We start from the raw sequence: 13,394 nt of genomic DNA, 5'->3' as shown, positions 1-13,394 counted from the left end.
GCCCTACAGTACATATGGAAACAGATTGTGCATGTTTATATGGAGCAAGTTTGTGACTCTTGAGGAAGATGACAGAATCCTCCAGTGAATGAGAAGGTTCTCAGAAGATCAAACCAGAAGATGTGACCTGTGGTGGAACTAATGAGCTGGTATTTGCATCTGTGTAGGTGTGGACTCATATTAGGTACATACATGTAAGCACACAGTATAAAGAAAAATCCTATTTATTGTATTTGTTTATACAGATTGCATAGAATGCACATAGCTTTTAAAATGCTATATATTAAATATAGTGAACCATAAAAGCAAAAATATGGGTTATCACATTAAACAAAAAAAGAATAAGACCATTCAGTGCAAAAACTAGCCTAGAAAATAGCATATCCCAAATAAGCCTTTAAAGCCTTTTAAAAGATGTATGAGTTGGATCAAATATAGCTCACTCTGAAGGTATTATCTATGAGAGCTTTAGAGGAAAAGACTCTTTCATCCACCACTGAATCACTGCCACCAGTGAGGCTATTTGTAAACAAGGTTTCTGCCCTGGCAGACACTGATGAATATAGGTGCTCCTTTGATAGCTTTGGCTTTGTGCCTAGAAGCACATTTGCAACTGATATAGAATCAGAGACGTTCTCTGTTGGCCATGATACACTTGAAATTATGGTTGGTCTATCTTTGGCAGATCAAATCAACCACTTCAGGTAGAAAAAAGTACAGATACCATTTTAAATCTTCAAATCTTGCTTAGAATCAAGTAGTATGGTTTGGAATTTTTTTGTTTGTTTGCTTGCTTGTTCTTGTTGCTGTTTTGGTTTCTCTGAGTCAGTCTTTGACTCCTGGAGACTGCTTGCACAAATCCCTGCAATTTTCTTGGCAAGTCTTTTCAAAAGTGATTTGCCATTCCCTCCTTCCTAAAACTGAGAGAAAGTGACTGGTCTAAAATCACTCAGCTAGCCAAAGTGGGACTAGAACTCAGGGTCTCCAAGTTTCTAGCTTGAAGCCTTAACCATGACACCAAACTGACTTAGAATCAAGTTAGCGTGCAATTATTAATAATGACCTGTGACCTGTTGGATCATTGATTCTGTTGTGACTCAGGGCCAGCCTGTGGGTCCGACAGCCGGCTCCGATGTATCGGATGACTCAGATGAGGGGGAGGAGGGAGACGAACCGGCTGATGATGGTTTGGAGGCTTGGCAGAGCTCCCAGCCGGGGCCCTCTTCTCAGCTGCGTGAGCCCGATAGTGCGGAGGATGATGACCCACAGCTGGCCCTGTTCAAGGACGCCCGACGCAGGAGGCAGTCGAGCAGGACCAAGCAGAGAAAGGCTGCGGGTCTCCTCGGGAGGAGGCACAGGGAGACCACGCCCTGAGCTCTAAATAAAAGGAGTGTTTGGGGAAGGGCTGGTTGCTGAAAGCAACCCTTCCGCTTGAGGATTCAAGTTCCAGTGTTTTTGTTTCTTGTTCTGTTAATTGAGTAATAAATCTTGGCAGACGCTTTTCAGCCTTGGACGCTCTCCAGTCTCTTCTGTTTGAATAGGGGTTTGCCTTACTACAAGGCCGGAAGAGGGCTGGTTCAGAACAGTTTGCTTTCAGCCTCCCACCCCTTATTACTACGATGGAGCAGCTTCGTGCCGAGAATGCTCAGCTCACCCAGCAACTCACTTTGCTGGCAGCTCAGGTGGCTCAACTGCAAGCTCAGGTACATGCTGCACCCCCACCCAGGAGGAAATGTCAGATAGCTATGCCGGATAAATTTGCTGGCAATCCAGAACTGTTTCCTGCCTTCCTGGGACAATGCCAGCTTTTTATCAGCGTGAGAGCAGCTGATTTCCCCACTGACCGGGATAAGGTGGGGTTCGTGTTGAGTCTTCTGTCGGGGGATGCAGCTCGTTGGGGCACGCCTTTGCTGGCACAGCCTAGCCCTTTGTTGGATAACTTTGGGGGGTTTTGTGACCATATGCGCCTCATGTACGAGGACCCAATTAAGGCGCAGACCGCCACCCGACGCCTGAAAGCTTTGAGGCAGGGTCAGCGCCCCCTACAGGCCTATATCAGTGATTTCCGGCTGCTTAGCCAGGATTCCGCCTGGAATGAGGCTGCGCTCGTGGATGCCTTCCAGGATGGCTTGTCGGAGGAGGTGTTGGATGAGCTGGCCCGCGTGGACATTCCCTCAGACCTGAATGGGCTGATCCATCTTTGTCTGCGGATCGATGCCCGGCTGCAGCAGCGAAAGAGTCGCCGTGCCACCCCACAGACCCCTGCCGCTCCTGTTGTGCGTGAGCCCCCAGTCCAGAGGGAGGAGCCAATGGAGCTGGGTGCCACCAGGTCCCGTCTCTCGGTGACGGAAATGGACAGACGACGATCGGGGGGGTTGTGTTTTTACTGTGGGGACCCTGGACATTTGGCTGCTTCTTGCCCGAAGAAGCGTCAGCGGGCATCAGTGACCAAGCCTGCCCCGAGAAAGTCTTCTACTTTGCTGTCGGGAAACGGCCCGAGCCCGATCTAGACGGTGTGATAGATCGGGCGACCCACAATGACCACGCCGAGCGACGCCGTTCTGACGGTGCCTGTGAACCTCCACGGCATTTGATTTTGGAGGCACGTCTGATCCTTCCTGGCAAGCCAGAGGGGATTCCGGTCCATGCCTTAATTGACTCTGGGGCTACCACTAACTTTATGGACTCGGCCTTCGTGGCCAAATGGGCTGTTCCCCAGTGTCCGGTGGATCCGCCCATGCTTGTGGAGACCATCGATGGTCGAGTGCTCCTGTCCGGGCCTATTACGGCCGCCACGCAACCCGTGTGTATGGCCATCAGTTCTCATGTGGAGGCCATCCAGTTCTACACCACTTCGGATCTGCACTTCCCCGTGGTCTTGGGTCTGGCGTGGCTCCGGGCGCATGATCCACAGATCTATTGGTCTCAGAACTTGGTCACCTTCCCAAGTTTGCAGTGCGTGGACCACACCCGCCATATCTGTGCCGGCCAGGTGGAGGGTTCCCCAGGGGTTTCCTTGCCTCCCGAACTGTCCGACTTTGCTGACGTGTTCAGCGAGTCAGAGGCGGACCAATTACCCCCGCACAGGCCCTACGACTGCTCCATTGATCTAGTCCCTGATGCGCCTCTCCCAGTGGGGCGTTTGTACTACATGTCGGAGCCCGAGTTGGCTGCATTGCAGGACTTCCTGACAAAGAATTTGGCTCATGGTTTCATCCGGCCCTCGTCCTCGCCAGTGTCTGCGCCCGTGCTCTTCGTCAAAAAGAAGTTGGGCGAGTTACGGCTTTGCTGTGACTACCGGAAACTCAACGCCATCACGGTGCGTAACCGCTACCCGCTGCCCCTCATCCCCGAGCTCTTGGACCGACTCCGGGAGGCTAAGATTTTCACGAAACTGGACCTGCGTGGAGCTTACAACCTCGTCAGGGTTCGGCCGGGTGATGAGTGGAAGACGGCGTTTGGTACTCGCTATGGACATTTCGAGTACACGGTGATGCCGTTTGGCCTGACCAACGCCCCCGCTGTGTTTCAGCATTTTATGAACGACATCTTTCGAGATCTGTTGGACCAGTTTGTCGTGATTTACCTGGACGACATCCTGATTTACTCCCCGTCGCGTGAAGTGCATCATCAGCATCTCCGTCAGGTCCTGCAGCGCCTCCGGAAACATCGGCTGTTTGCCAAGTTGGAGAAGTGCCAGTTCTACCAGGTGACCATCGATTTCTTGGGTCACCGCATTTCTCCTGAGGGCATCGCCATGGAACCGAGTAAAGTTGAGTCGTTGCAGAGTTGGCAACCCCCGCGTCGCGTGAAGGATGTTCAGCGACTTCTTGGATTTGCCAACTACTATCGAACATTCATCCCTGGCTTTGCTGCCTTGACAGCCCCCCTCACCCGGCTCCTGCAGAAGAAGACTCGGTTCCAGTGGAACGCCCCCGAACAACAGGCGTTCCAAGCTTTGAAGGACGCCTTCATGAAGGAGCCCATCTTGAAGCATCCTGACCCACAACGGCCGTTTGTTGTGGAGGCGGACGCCTCCGACATTGCCATTGGGGCCGTGTTACTCCAGGCAGCGACGCCCAACGGTACCCTTTTCCCTTGCGCGTATCACTCTCGGAAATTGAATCCCTCGGAGCGCAACTATACCATCTGGGAGAAGGAGCTGCTGGCCATCAAGGCGGCGTTCGAGGCTTGGAGGCATCATCTGGAGGGGGCGCGGCATCAAATCGAGGTCCGGACGGACCACAAGAATCTGGAAAGCCTGCAGACCGCTCGGAATTTGAACCAACGCCAGATCCGGTGGTCCCTCTTCTTTGCGAGGTTTGACTTCCGGGTGCGGTACATACCAAGCGGGCACAACCAGAGAGCGGATGCTCTGTCCAGGAAGCCCGAATACACCCGAGTGGAAGACAAGCTTCCGCCCAGGACAGTGATCCCCGTTGAGTCTTTTGCTGCGGTGCGGGAGCCAGTTGATATACGGGCTCGGATCCAGGAGGCGCAGCAGCAGGAGGCGTGGGTGGCTCAGCGGAAGGAAGAGGTGGGGCCAGATTCGCCTTGGTCGGTCACGGATGGACTTCTGTACTATCGTGACCGGCTCTATGTTCCGGGAGGGCCACTCAGGGGACTCGTCCTCAGCCAGTGTCATGATAACCCGGCTGCGGGGCATTTTGGCCTGTTCAAGACTCTGAACCTGGTTTCCCGTACCTTCTGGTGGCCCCGAGTCCGACACGACATCCAGTCTTATGTCACCTCTTGCATCCCATGCAGGCAGGCCAAGTCAGCGACAGGGGCCCCGCCTGGTTTACTGCAGCCGTTGCCAACACCCAAGAGACCCTGGGGGGCTGTGTCCATGGACTTTTTGACGGATCTACCCCCATCCTCCGGCTTCACGACAGTGTTTGTGGTGGTGGACATGTTGACCAAGATGGCGCACTTCATCCCCTGTCGTGGCTTACCGTCAGCTCGCGCCACTAGTCACATGTTCATCCAACAGGTGTTCCGGCTGCACGGCCTTCCAGATAGAGTCGTCTCCGATAGGGGGGCCCAATTTACAGCCCGCTTTTGGCAGGAGTTGATGCGGGCGTTGGACATCAAGGTTTGCCTCTCGTCCGCGCATCATCCTCAGACCGACGGGGGTACCGAGAAGGTCATCGGCATCTTAGAGCAGTATCTGCGCTGCTACGTTAACCTGCAGCAGGACAATTGGGTGGACTATTTGGCCATAGCCGAGTTTGCCTTTAACAACTCACAGCACACCTCCACGCAGATGACACCGTTCTTGGCCAACGTGGGTTATCACCCCCGGTTTTTCCCCCTTTCTCCCGTGGACTCACCGGAGCCGGCAGCGAACGAATTCATGGCGGAGCTACAGGCGATCCATTGGTTGGTGCGACGGCAGCTGGAGAAGGCCAAGGCCGACTACAAGAGGTTCGCCGATCGGTCGAGAAGGGATACGCCTCCACTATCGGTGGGGGATCGGGTCTGGCTGTCCACCCGGAACCTACCATCCACTCGGCCGGCGAGAAAGCTGGACCACCGTTACCTTGGACCGTTCCCAGTCGAGGCCGTCATCAACCCGGTCGCCTATCGTTTAACTCTGCCACGTTCCCTGCGCGTGCACCCCGTCTTCCATCGGTCCTTGTTGGTCCCCGAACAACCGGCTTGTCCACTTCGCCAAGCGGAACCTCCCCCATCAGGACCTCGTGATGGTGGCAGCACCCCCGAGTACGAGGTCGCCAGCATCCGGGATTCCCGCTGGCTGAAAGGTCGCTTCCAGTACCTAATCGAGTGGAAAGGGTACGGGCCGGAGGACTTCACATGGGAAGACGCGACCGCCGTTCATGCCCCTGCGTTGGTGACTGCTTTTCACGAGCAATTCCCATCCCGACCGCATCCGGATCGGCAGCCCCGGGGGAAGGGCCCTGCGGTGCGGGATAGTGTTGTGACTCAGGGCCAGCCTGTGGGTCCGACAGCCGGCTCCGATGTATCGGATGACTCAGATGAGGGGGAGGAGGGAGACGAACCGGCTGATGATGGTTTGGAGGCTTGGCAGAGCTCCCAGCCGGGGCCCTCTTCTCAGCTGCGTGAGCCCGATAGTGCGGAGGATGATGACCCACAGCTGGTCCTGTTCAAGGATGCCCGATGCAGGAGGCAGTCGAGCAGGACCAAGCAGAGAAAGGCTGCGGGTCTCCTCGGGAGGAGGCACAGGGAGACCACGCCCTGAGCTCTAAATAAAAGGAGTGTTTGGGGAAGGGCTGGTTGCTGAAAGCAACCCTTCCGCTTGAGGATTCAAGTTCCAGTGTTTTTGTTTCTTGTTCTGTTAATTGAGTAATAAATCTTGGCAGACGCTTTTCAGCCTTGGACGCTCTCCAGTCTCTTCTGTTTGAATAGGGGTTTGCCTTACTACAAGGCCGGAAGAGGGCTGGTTCAGAACAGATTCATAGATATTTTACCAGATTCCTTAAGGCCTTCAACAAGAGTTTCTAATGTATTGCTTCACTGAAAAAGTTCTTAAAAATTCAGGGAGATATTCAGAGATCTATTTGTCTTAAAATAGCCCGTATTTAACTGTATAGTGCAGTCAAATATAAGGACATGTTTTATGACATTTTCTATTATGTCATAAAATGCCTTATGGTGATAAAATATTATGGGACTTTAACTACCTGACATCAACTGAGAGACAAACTCTGCACCTAATAGATTCCTGACAAACATAGCATACAACTTTGTCCCCCAAGAGGTAGAGAAAGGAACTAGAAGGTCAGCCTTACCAGACTTAATTCTTACTAACAAAGATAAAATGATAGAAGACGCTAAAGTTACAGGAACAAAGAAATCTCTGATAAGCTGAAAGACAAAAAGGAGAAGTATAAAAAGTCAAGGAAATGATTGGTCCATTAATGGGGTAAAATAGGAAGAAGGTGACTAGCAGTAGGGAGAAAGAAGTAGTGCTTAACTTATTTTGTACTGTCTTCACACAAAAGGAAAAAAAAGTCCAACCTATCAAAGAAATACTGTAAAATGCAGATTAGGAATGCAAGTCAAATAAGCAAAAAAATGGTAAGAGAACACTATTTATTTTAAACAAGCTCAAATGACCAGGACCACCCTAGATATTAACATGAGTTGCACAGCTCCTTAGTGTGTACCCTTGTGCAGTCATACTTCAGTATCTTTCTTTCTGACTTCATTGTGTTAACCCCTGTGCATTTGAGCAAGATTAAAGAAGCAAGAACAGATTTTAATAATGTATTTTTTAATGCTAGCCTGCAGTAAATACAAAATCCTGGAAATGGAAGGGGAATTTCTTATTTACAGGGAGTTAATTAAGGTACAATCTCTTTGAATAATTTCAAATGCTTCATCCTAGGTTTATTTTCACCATTTATGAGATAATTTACAGATTGGCCCTCGGAAATTAATTTACCTTCTCAGTTGCTGGGGTAAAATGCTGGTGTGAGCCATAAAAAGAGACACAAAGAAGATGGAGAAATATTGCCACTAAGCCTGTGCCTCTGGAACAGTGACTCTTTTGGAATCATGTGCAGGAAGTTGGTACCTTCAGAGAGACTTCTTGTATGCTGGGCTTTTGGATTAAGCAGTTATTTCCTGGCCTGAAAGAGAGAAGGGGAATAAAGATTTTGGACTATAGACAAATGAAGAACAAGACAGAATGACACATTTCACCCAAATACTGAGGCAGATTATGACCAAAGGAAGTGGCTGCCTGAAAAAGGATGCTTGGAAACCTCACAGAAGCCTTAGTCTGGGAATGGGAGAGCAGAAGGCCCAGAGGGAGATGCATCCTGCAGCATCAATGTAGAGGGAAGACCATCAAGAATTCCCAAAAAAGAGCACAGATTTTAAGAATGTGCCAAAATAAATCAGCCAATTCCTTATCCCTCAGTAAAAAACTCAGAGAAACAAAGGAGGAGAAAGGGGGGAAATTGTAACTTAGCAATGGAATGGATGGTTGCTAGCAAATAGCTCTGGGAAAGAGGGTGTAAAAGGTCAAGTCTTTCAAGTAATAGAAGAGGATAAATGCCTTCTACTGGGAGGATTGTGTAGTTCAGTTTTTCTCCAAATTTCCATAAATATGCAGTATTTGTATATACACAGTAGAAACAAAAAAAGCATCCATGGTCTCTGTTCTGTACTGGGTTCTTTGCAGCAAGCAGGAGATGAGGCGAGAGAGTTCAGGCAGGAACATGCTTTATTGAATACAGGAACTGAACTGTTAACCAAGGCTTCTACGCAGCTATTTATACACTGGCCACTAGGCGGCGGCCAATAGGTTTAAAGGAACCTATTGCCGCCCTAGAGCCAACCAATGGTGGTCCTGTAGACGGTCTGTCTGAGGAGCCAGCGACCGTTACCCAACTCCCTGCTTAAGCACTCTCTCAGCATTCAAAACCCACGTGGTACAGCTCATGTAAACTAGGCCCAATACATTACAGTCTCTATTTGTGAAGCAAATGTTCCATTGAAAGTCTCACTCACCCAGTGCCATCAGTCACACTAGGACATTGATTTGTCCCTATTTCCCTTACTCCTTCTTTCCCACTCTGGTCCTTCATATGCTGTTGTTCTATTCATCATCCAAACTTGGAATTGCACCATGATTCCATTACATTTTACCCTAATATTATGTTTCAAATCTTGAGTTCCATGCATCTTGTTCTAAATATATACAATATAATATTGCAATTATAATGCCAATAGGATGCTGAGATGAAAATAGAATGCATGTAAAGTTATTCAAATGTTCAAACCAAAAGATTTAAATATGGCTTTACAAATTTACCATGCTAGAAATCAGCAACATAGTTGCTACCTCATACTCTTTAGTTGCATTGTTAAGCATAGCAAAAATAGTGGGGCAAAGGAGAAGACAAACTATACCACAACGTAAGAACCAGATATCAGAAACAACACATTCTAGTTACTAAGTGAAATTAAATGGAATAAGGCACCCAGAAGAATCATAATTTTCACATTAGAAGTTGTAATGAACTAAATTAAGGCTCTGGGGACTTCAACCTAAGTATTAGGCCCAACACTTAATACAATCTTGTTCATTTCTAAGTTCCATGTCAAAAAGCTTTCCTAGACTTTTTTTGGTACCACATGGGGACAAATCTCTGTGCACTCTTGCTGCATATCACTAATAGAGTATTTCATCGGTAGTGGTAGCCTCTTAATGCATTTTTCTAGAGGAAACAGAACACTTAGAATACAAGCTGGCCTCTTCCTCTTTATTGACACCATTAGCAATGTGCACATTATAGTCCACAGTTCTTTAATTAAAATTAATTCCTAGTAATTTTGGACTTCAAACTGTTGTGGGATTCTAAGCTGAGTCAAACCAAAGAAACCTGGAAATGAATCTGGGAATTTGGCTGAACTGTGAGTGGCCATCTTTAACTCAACACGACAATACCTTTTTTTCTGCAACAGAACTCAAGCCAGAAGAGCATTCTAATTTGAAACATTGATTGCAATCATAGAAGTGGCTACTGTACATAATAGCTGCTCAAAATTCCCCTTTGTGCTCTACTGATGTGACCCAATTTATAAAATGGTAGGCACCGATGCACTAAAGAGTGGCACATTACAGGATCAGCTGCTGTGGGATGTTGGCTGCTTTCTATTTCTGTTGCTCTTTTGAAAAACCTTAACTTTCTCCCTTTTCTCTAGATAGCCTGTGTTCTTTTATTTCTTTTCTATAAAGAATAAGTAAAGTTTTTAGGTTTCATCTGCCTGTCCAAAATTTCAAACCTGTTTAGCCAGTTCATCTACCTATAATAAGGGTAGTGAACTTGAATAATGTACGAATCATGAAAAGGCACTACGCAGATTTTTTTTTTCATCAATTGGTGTCAGAAACTGCCTGGACTAGACCCTGTAGTTTTTTTGGAAAGGTTTTTCAGAAGTGGTTTGCTATTGCCTCCTTTCTAGGACTGATAGAAAGTGACTAGTTAAAGGTCACGCAGCCTAAGGTGAGACTAGAACTCACAGGGTCTTCATTACACTGTAGCCATTATACCAAACTGGCTCTCAAATTATAATTACGGGCTGTTATATGGAATCTTTGATAAATGAACCTCAAAAGAGATGCAGTTTAACATCTGAAATTATAAACATAAGCTAGAACTGGCTAAAATAACAGTTCAAATATATTGAAGCAGATGATTCAATATCTATTGATTTAAAAAGTTTTTTATGGAAAGAATGGAATCATAATATTTAATATGGGACAGTGGACATGGTAATTACTATGTTTGTAACTGTTACAAGATCAGAAGCTGCTTCTTTAAATATCTTTCTTCTTGCTTATTTATTATTCTTCATTTTTTTCTTTTACCCTTTTATCTTTTTTCTATTTCTTCTTCCATGTTTCTATAGTTTTTTAAAACTTTATAAAATGTTTTATTATGCCAGGCTTTTTATGATCTGTGTAGTTCAGATGTTAGGTACAAAAAAAGTACATGCCATTTGTAAAGATGTCAAGTTTATTAAATTAGGTAGCCAAAATACCACATTTATTTTTTCCCCTATTTATTTAACTTTTTCAAGAATACGTATAATTCTCACATACCTATTTCATTTTTATTTCTTTACATGGTTTTCAATTTCTCAAGAAGTGAAGTTGTTTGCCTAGCTGAATTACGTGATTATGCTGCCTCCTAGTGGTTATATGAAATAATTCATTTTAAAAAGATGCTTGAGATTTTCTTATTTGAAGAAAGAGTAAAATTGTATTATTTAAAGTTTAACAGATTATTTTTTCTGTGATTGTTGGAATAAATTTCTGTTTTGTATCTTTTTTTACTATACTTCAAAATTTACTGTCACATTGAGTGTGATCACCATTCCCTTAATATGCCAAGACTTTTGGCATTTTTCACCTAGAGATGAGTCTGCTCCAAGCAACAAATTAGAATTAGGACTGATCTTTGCCACAACTGAAAGAGAAAGTGGCAAAAGGATTACAGGTCAGCAGATTTTTATGCACTACCTATAGCCATCTGATGCAGCTATTACAAATAGTCCTTGCCGTAGCAAGGTAAATTCAGGTTACAAATACCAGCATTCCTCCACTTCCAAACCAATCATGGTATGACCATGAGTGCCTGGATGCCAGAAGACAGTTGGTTACCTGCTTTTAAAAAATATAGAGCAGACCCTACTTCATACACTCCCAAGATGAAACATGAAAAGGACATACAAAAGTCTAATTCAATAAAGACAAAGCAGATAGCAGCATGACAGGTGTGGCATGTCCCATGCTCCTTTTTTGGCATCATAATTTCATCCATATTTTCACTAGACCATATTGAGCTCTGTATTTAATATCAGCTGCCAAATGGAAAGACAATTTTTGGACACTATATGTGGCAGAGGATATACTTTACGTTTGACATCAAATTCAATATAACTGACAGTTCATATGCTTAGTGCCCCCCACTATATGCACTGAAGTTGCAGATCAAATCAAACAGCACAGCACAGGGAAGGCACCAGAAATAGGTTTTATTTGTAGCTCAGATTCTTCAAAATAATTTGGATTGATGGACTTTAGTATTTGTCTCTGTTTACACTGATTACACAGCAATGATTCCCAAAGATTGTGACCATGTCCTAATAATTCCTATTTACAATAAAGGTAATTGGACTTTTCCAGCTAATAATACCCTATCAATTTACTAGCATTATAAGGAAAATACAGTATATGCCAAACACTCATAACATTTCAAGACTGCTTATATCTATAGAACATGTTAGCCAGGAAATAAGCTATATTTAGAAGTAGTCATTACTTTTGGTCATGCTCTGAGTTTGCAACACTTGACTGAGAAATAGACTTCAAAGCTATATGTGACTTTCATAAATCCCGAGCAGCTTTTTTCTTAATCACCCACTCTAATCTTTGATGTAAACTCCAAAATTCCACTGCAGACAGAAGAATTCTTCTGCTTCCCTACTAACTATATGACAATTCAACTATAATGGTCAGGTGTAGCTCTAAGGATCATTGGACAAAGGAAATCCCTGTTATCAAAGGACTTTAGCAGGTATGCATTCTGGCACTTTCATTATTCAATTATTATATTAATCATATAATAGCCAAGATAAATAACCTTTCACATTATCCCTGAAACTAGCAAAGAAACATATAGCAATGTTTTTATATGGAAATGATGTAATATTGCTCTCTTAGGCCCACATTGGCTTAAAAAGAGCATTGCAAGCATTGCAAGCCTGGCTGAATGCCTAAGAAATTAACTACAATAAAACCAAAGTGCTGGTGTTCATGAAATGTCCTATATTGCATACCTGGAAATTAAATAATCCAGTTGAGCAGGACAGGTCATTCAAGTATCTTGGCATTGCATTTCATGCCACAGCTATATGTAGGGTATGTATGAAATGTGTAATTTAAAAAAGCTCAAAGATCTCTCCCAACTTTTTAAACATTATTTTATACTAAAGAGGCATCATATATTTTTGCTGCATTCAGCCCAAGACTGGGTACAGTTCTTGTTTGGACTCAGATAGGTGCATAAGATTCTTTTGCCCCATGGAAAAGGCAGAAACTAAGCTCCTCGGGACTTCATTCCGGGTCCTATGTTGCATTTTGAATGTGATCCTATCATGAGGCTGTGTTACAAGACTGAATTCACTGCTGGAAACACATTTTCATATATTAGACCCAATGGCTTATTTCCCCTGCAGGTCTAAATCCCTTGGACTTTTTTGAAAAAAATGGCTTCCCCTTAAGCCAAGATGATACATAAATAACTGGAATTTCTATGGCTTTTTTATCTCAAGTGTGCATGTTGGGCAAGAATACATACATAGCAGAGGCAATCAAGCAATGCCTTAAGTACATTAATATTCAAATAAACCGGATGCCCCTGCCCAGACAGGTAGATCTTGTACTCTTTATAGACCAGCCAGCTATCTTAATCAAATTACTGTCCCCAAATTCAACCTTGACATAGTTCAATGAACTTTCATCAGAATCTTAGGAAATACAGAAGAATCCCATTTAAATTCAGACTTGTGGTGAAGAAGTCATAAAACTGCCAGCTTCCGGTTACAGATCGCAGCACTGGCATACATGTGAGGTGATTGCTCCTCACGTTGTCTGGCTTTCTTTTGCCGGGGGACCCCTGTAAGGGGTCAAAAGTCATCCTGGAGGGGTGACGAGCAGGGAAGATGATCCTCCAATTGATTGTGGAAGGGCGGCAGCCCTCCTGTCGACTTGGAGCAGCTCTTTCCTGCCGAGGCCAAACTTACAATCAAGCACTTGAAAGCACAGCAGAGGAACTGGGTGAGAACTGCCTTCTCTTTATCCCAACTTTTTCCTTTTTTCCTGTTAAAAGCCC

This window comes from Vipera ursinii, assembly GCF_947247035.1.
Source record: "Vipera ursinii genome assembly, chromosome: 7".
NCBI classification, from domain to species: domain Eukaryota; kingdom Metazoa; phylum Chordata; class Lepidosauria; order Squamata; family Viperidae; genus Vipera; species Vipera ursinii.
Note: the sequence above shows the minus strand (reverse complement) of the source record.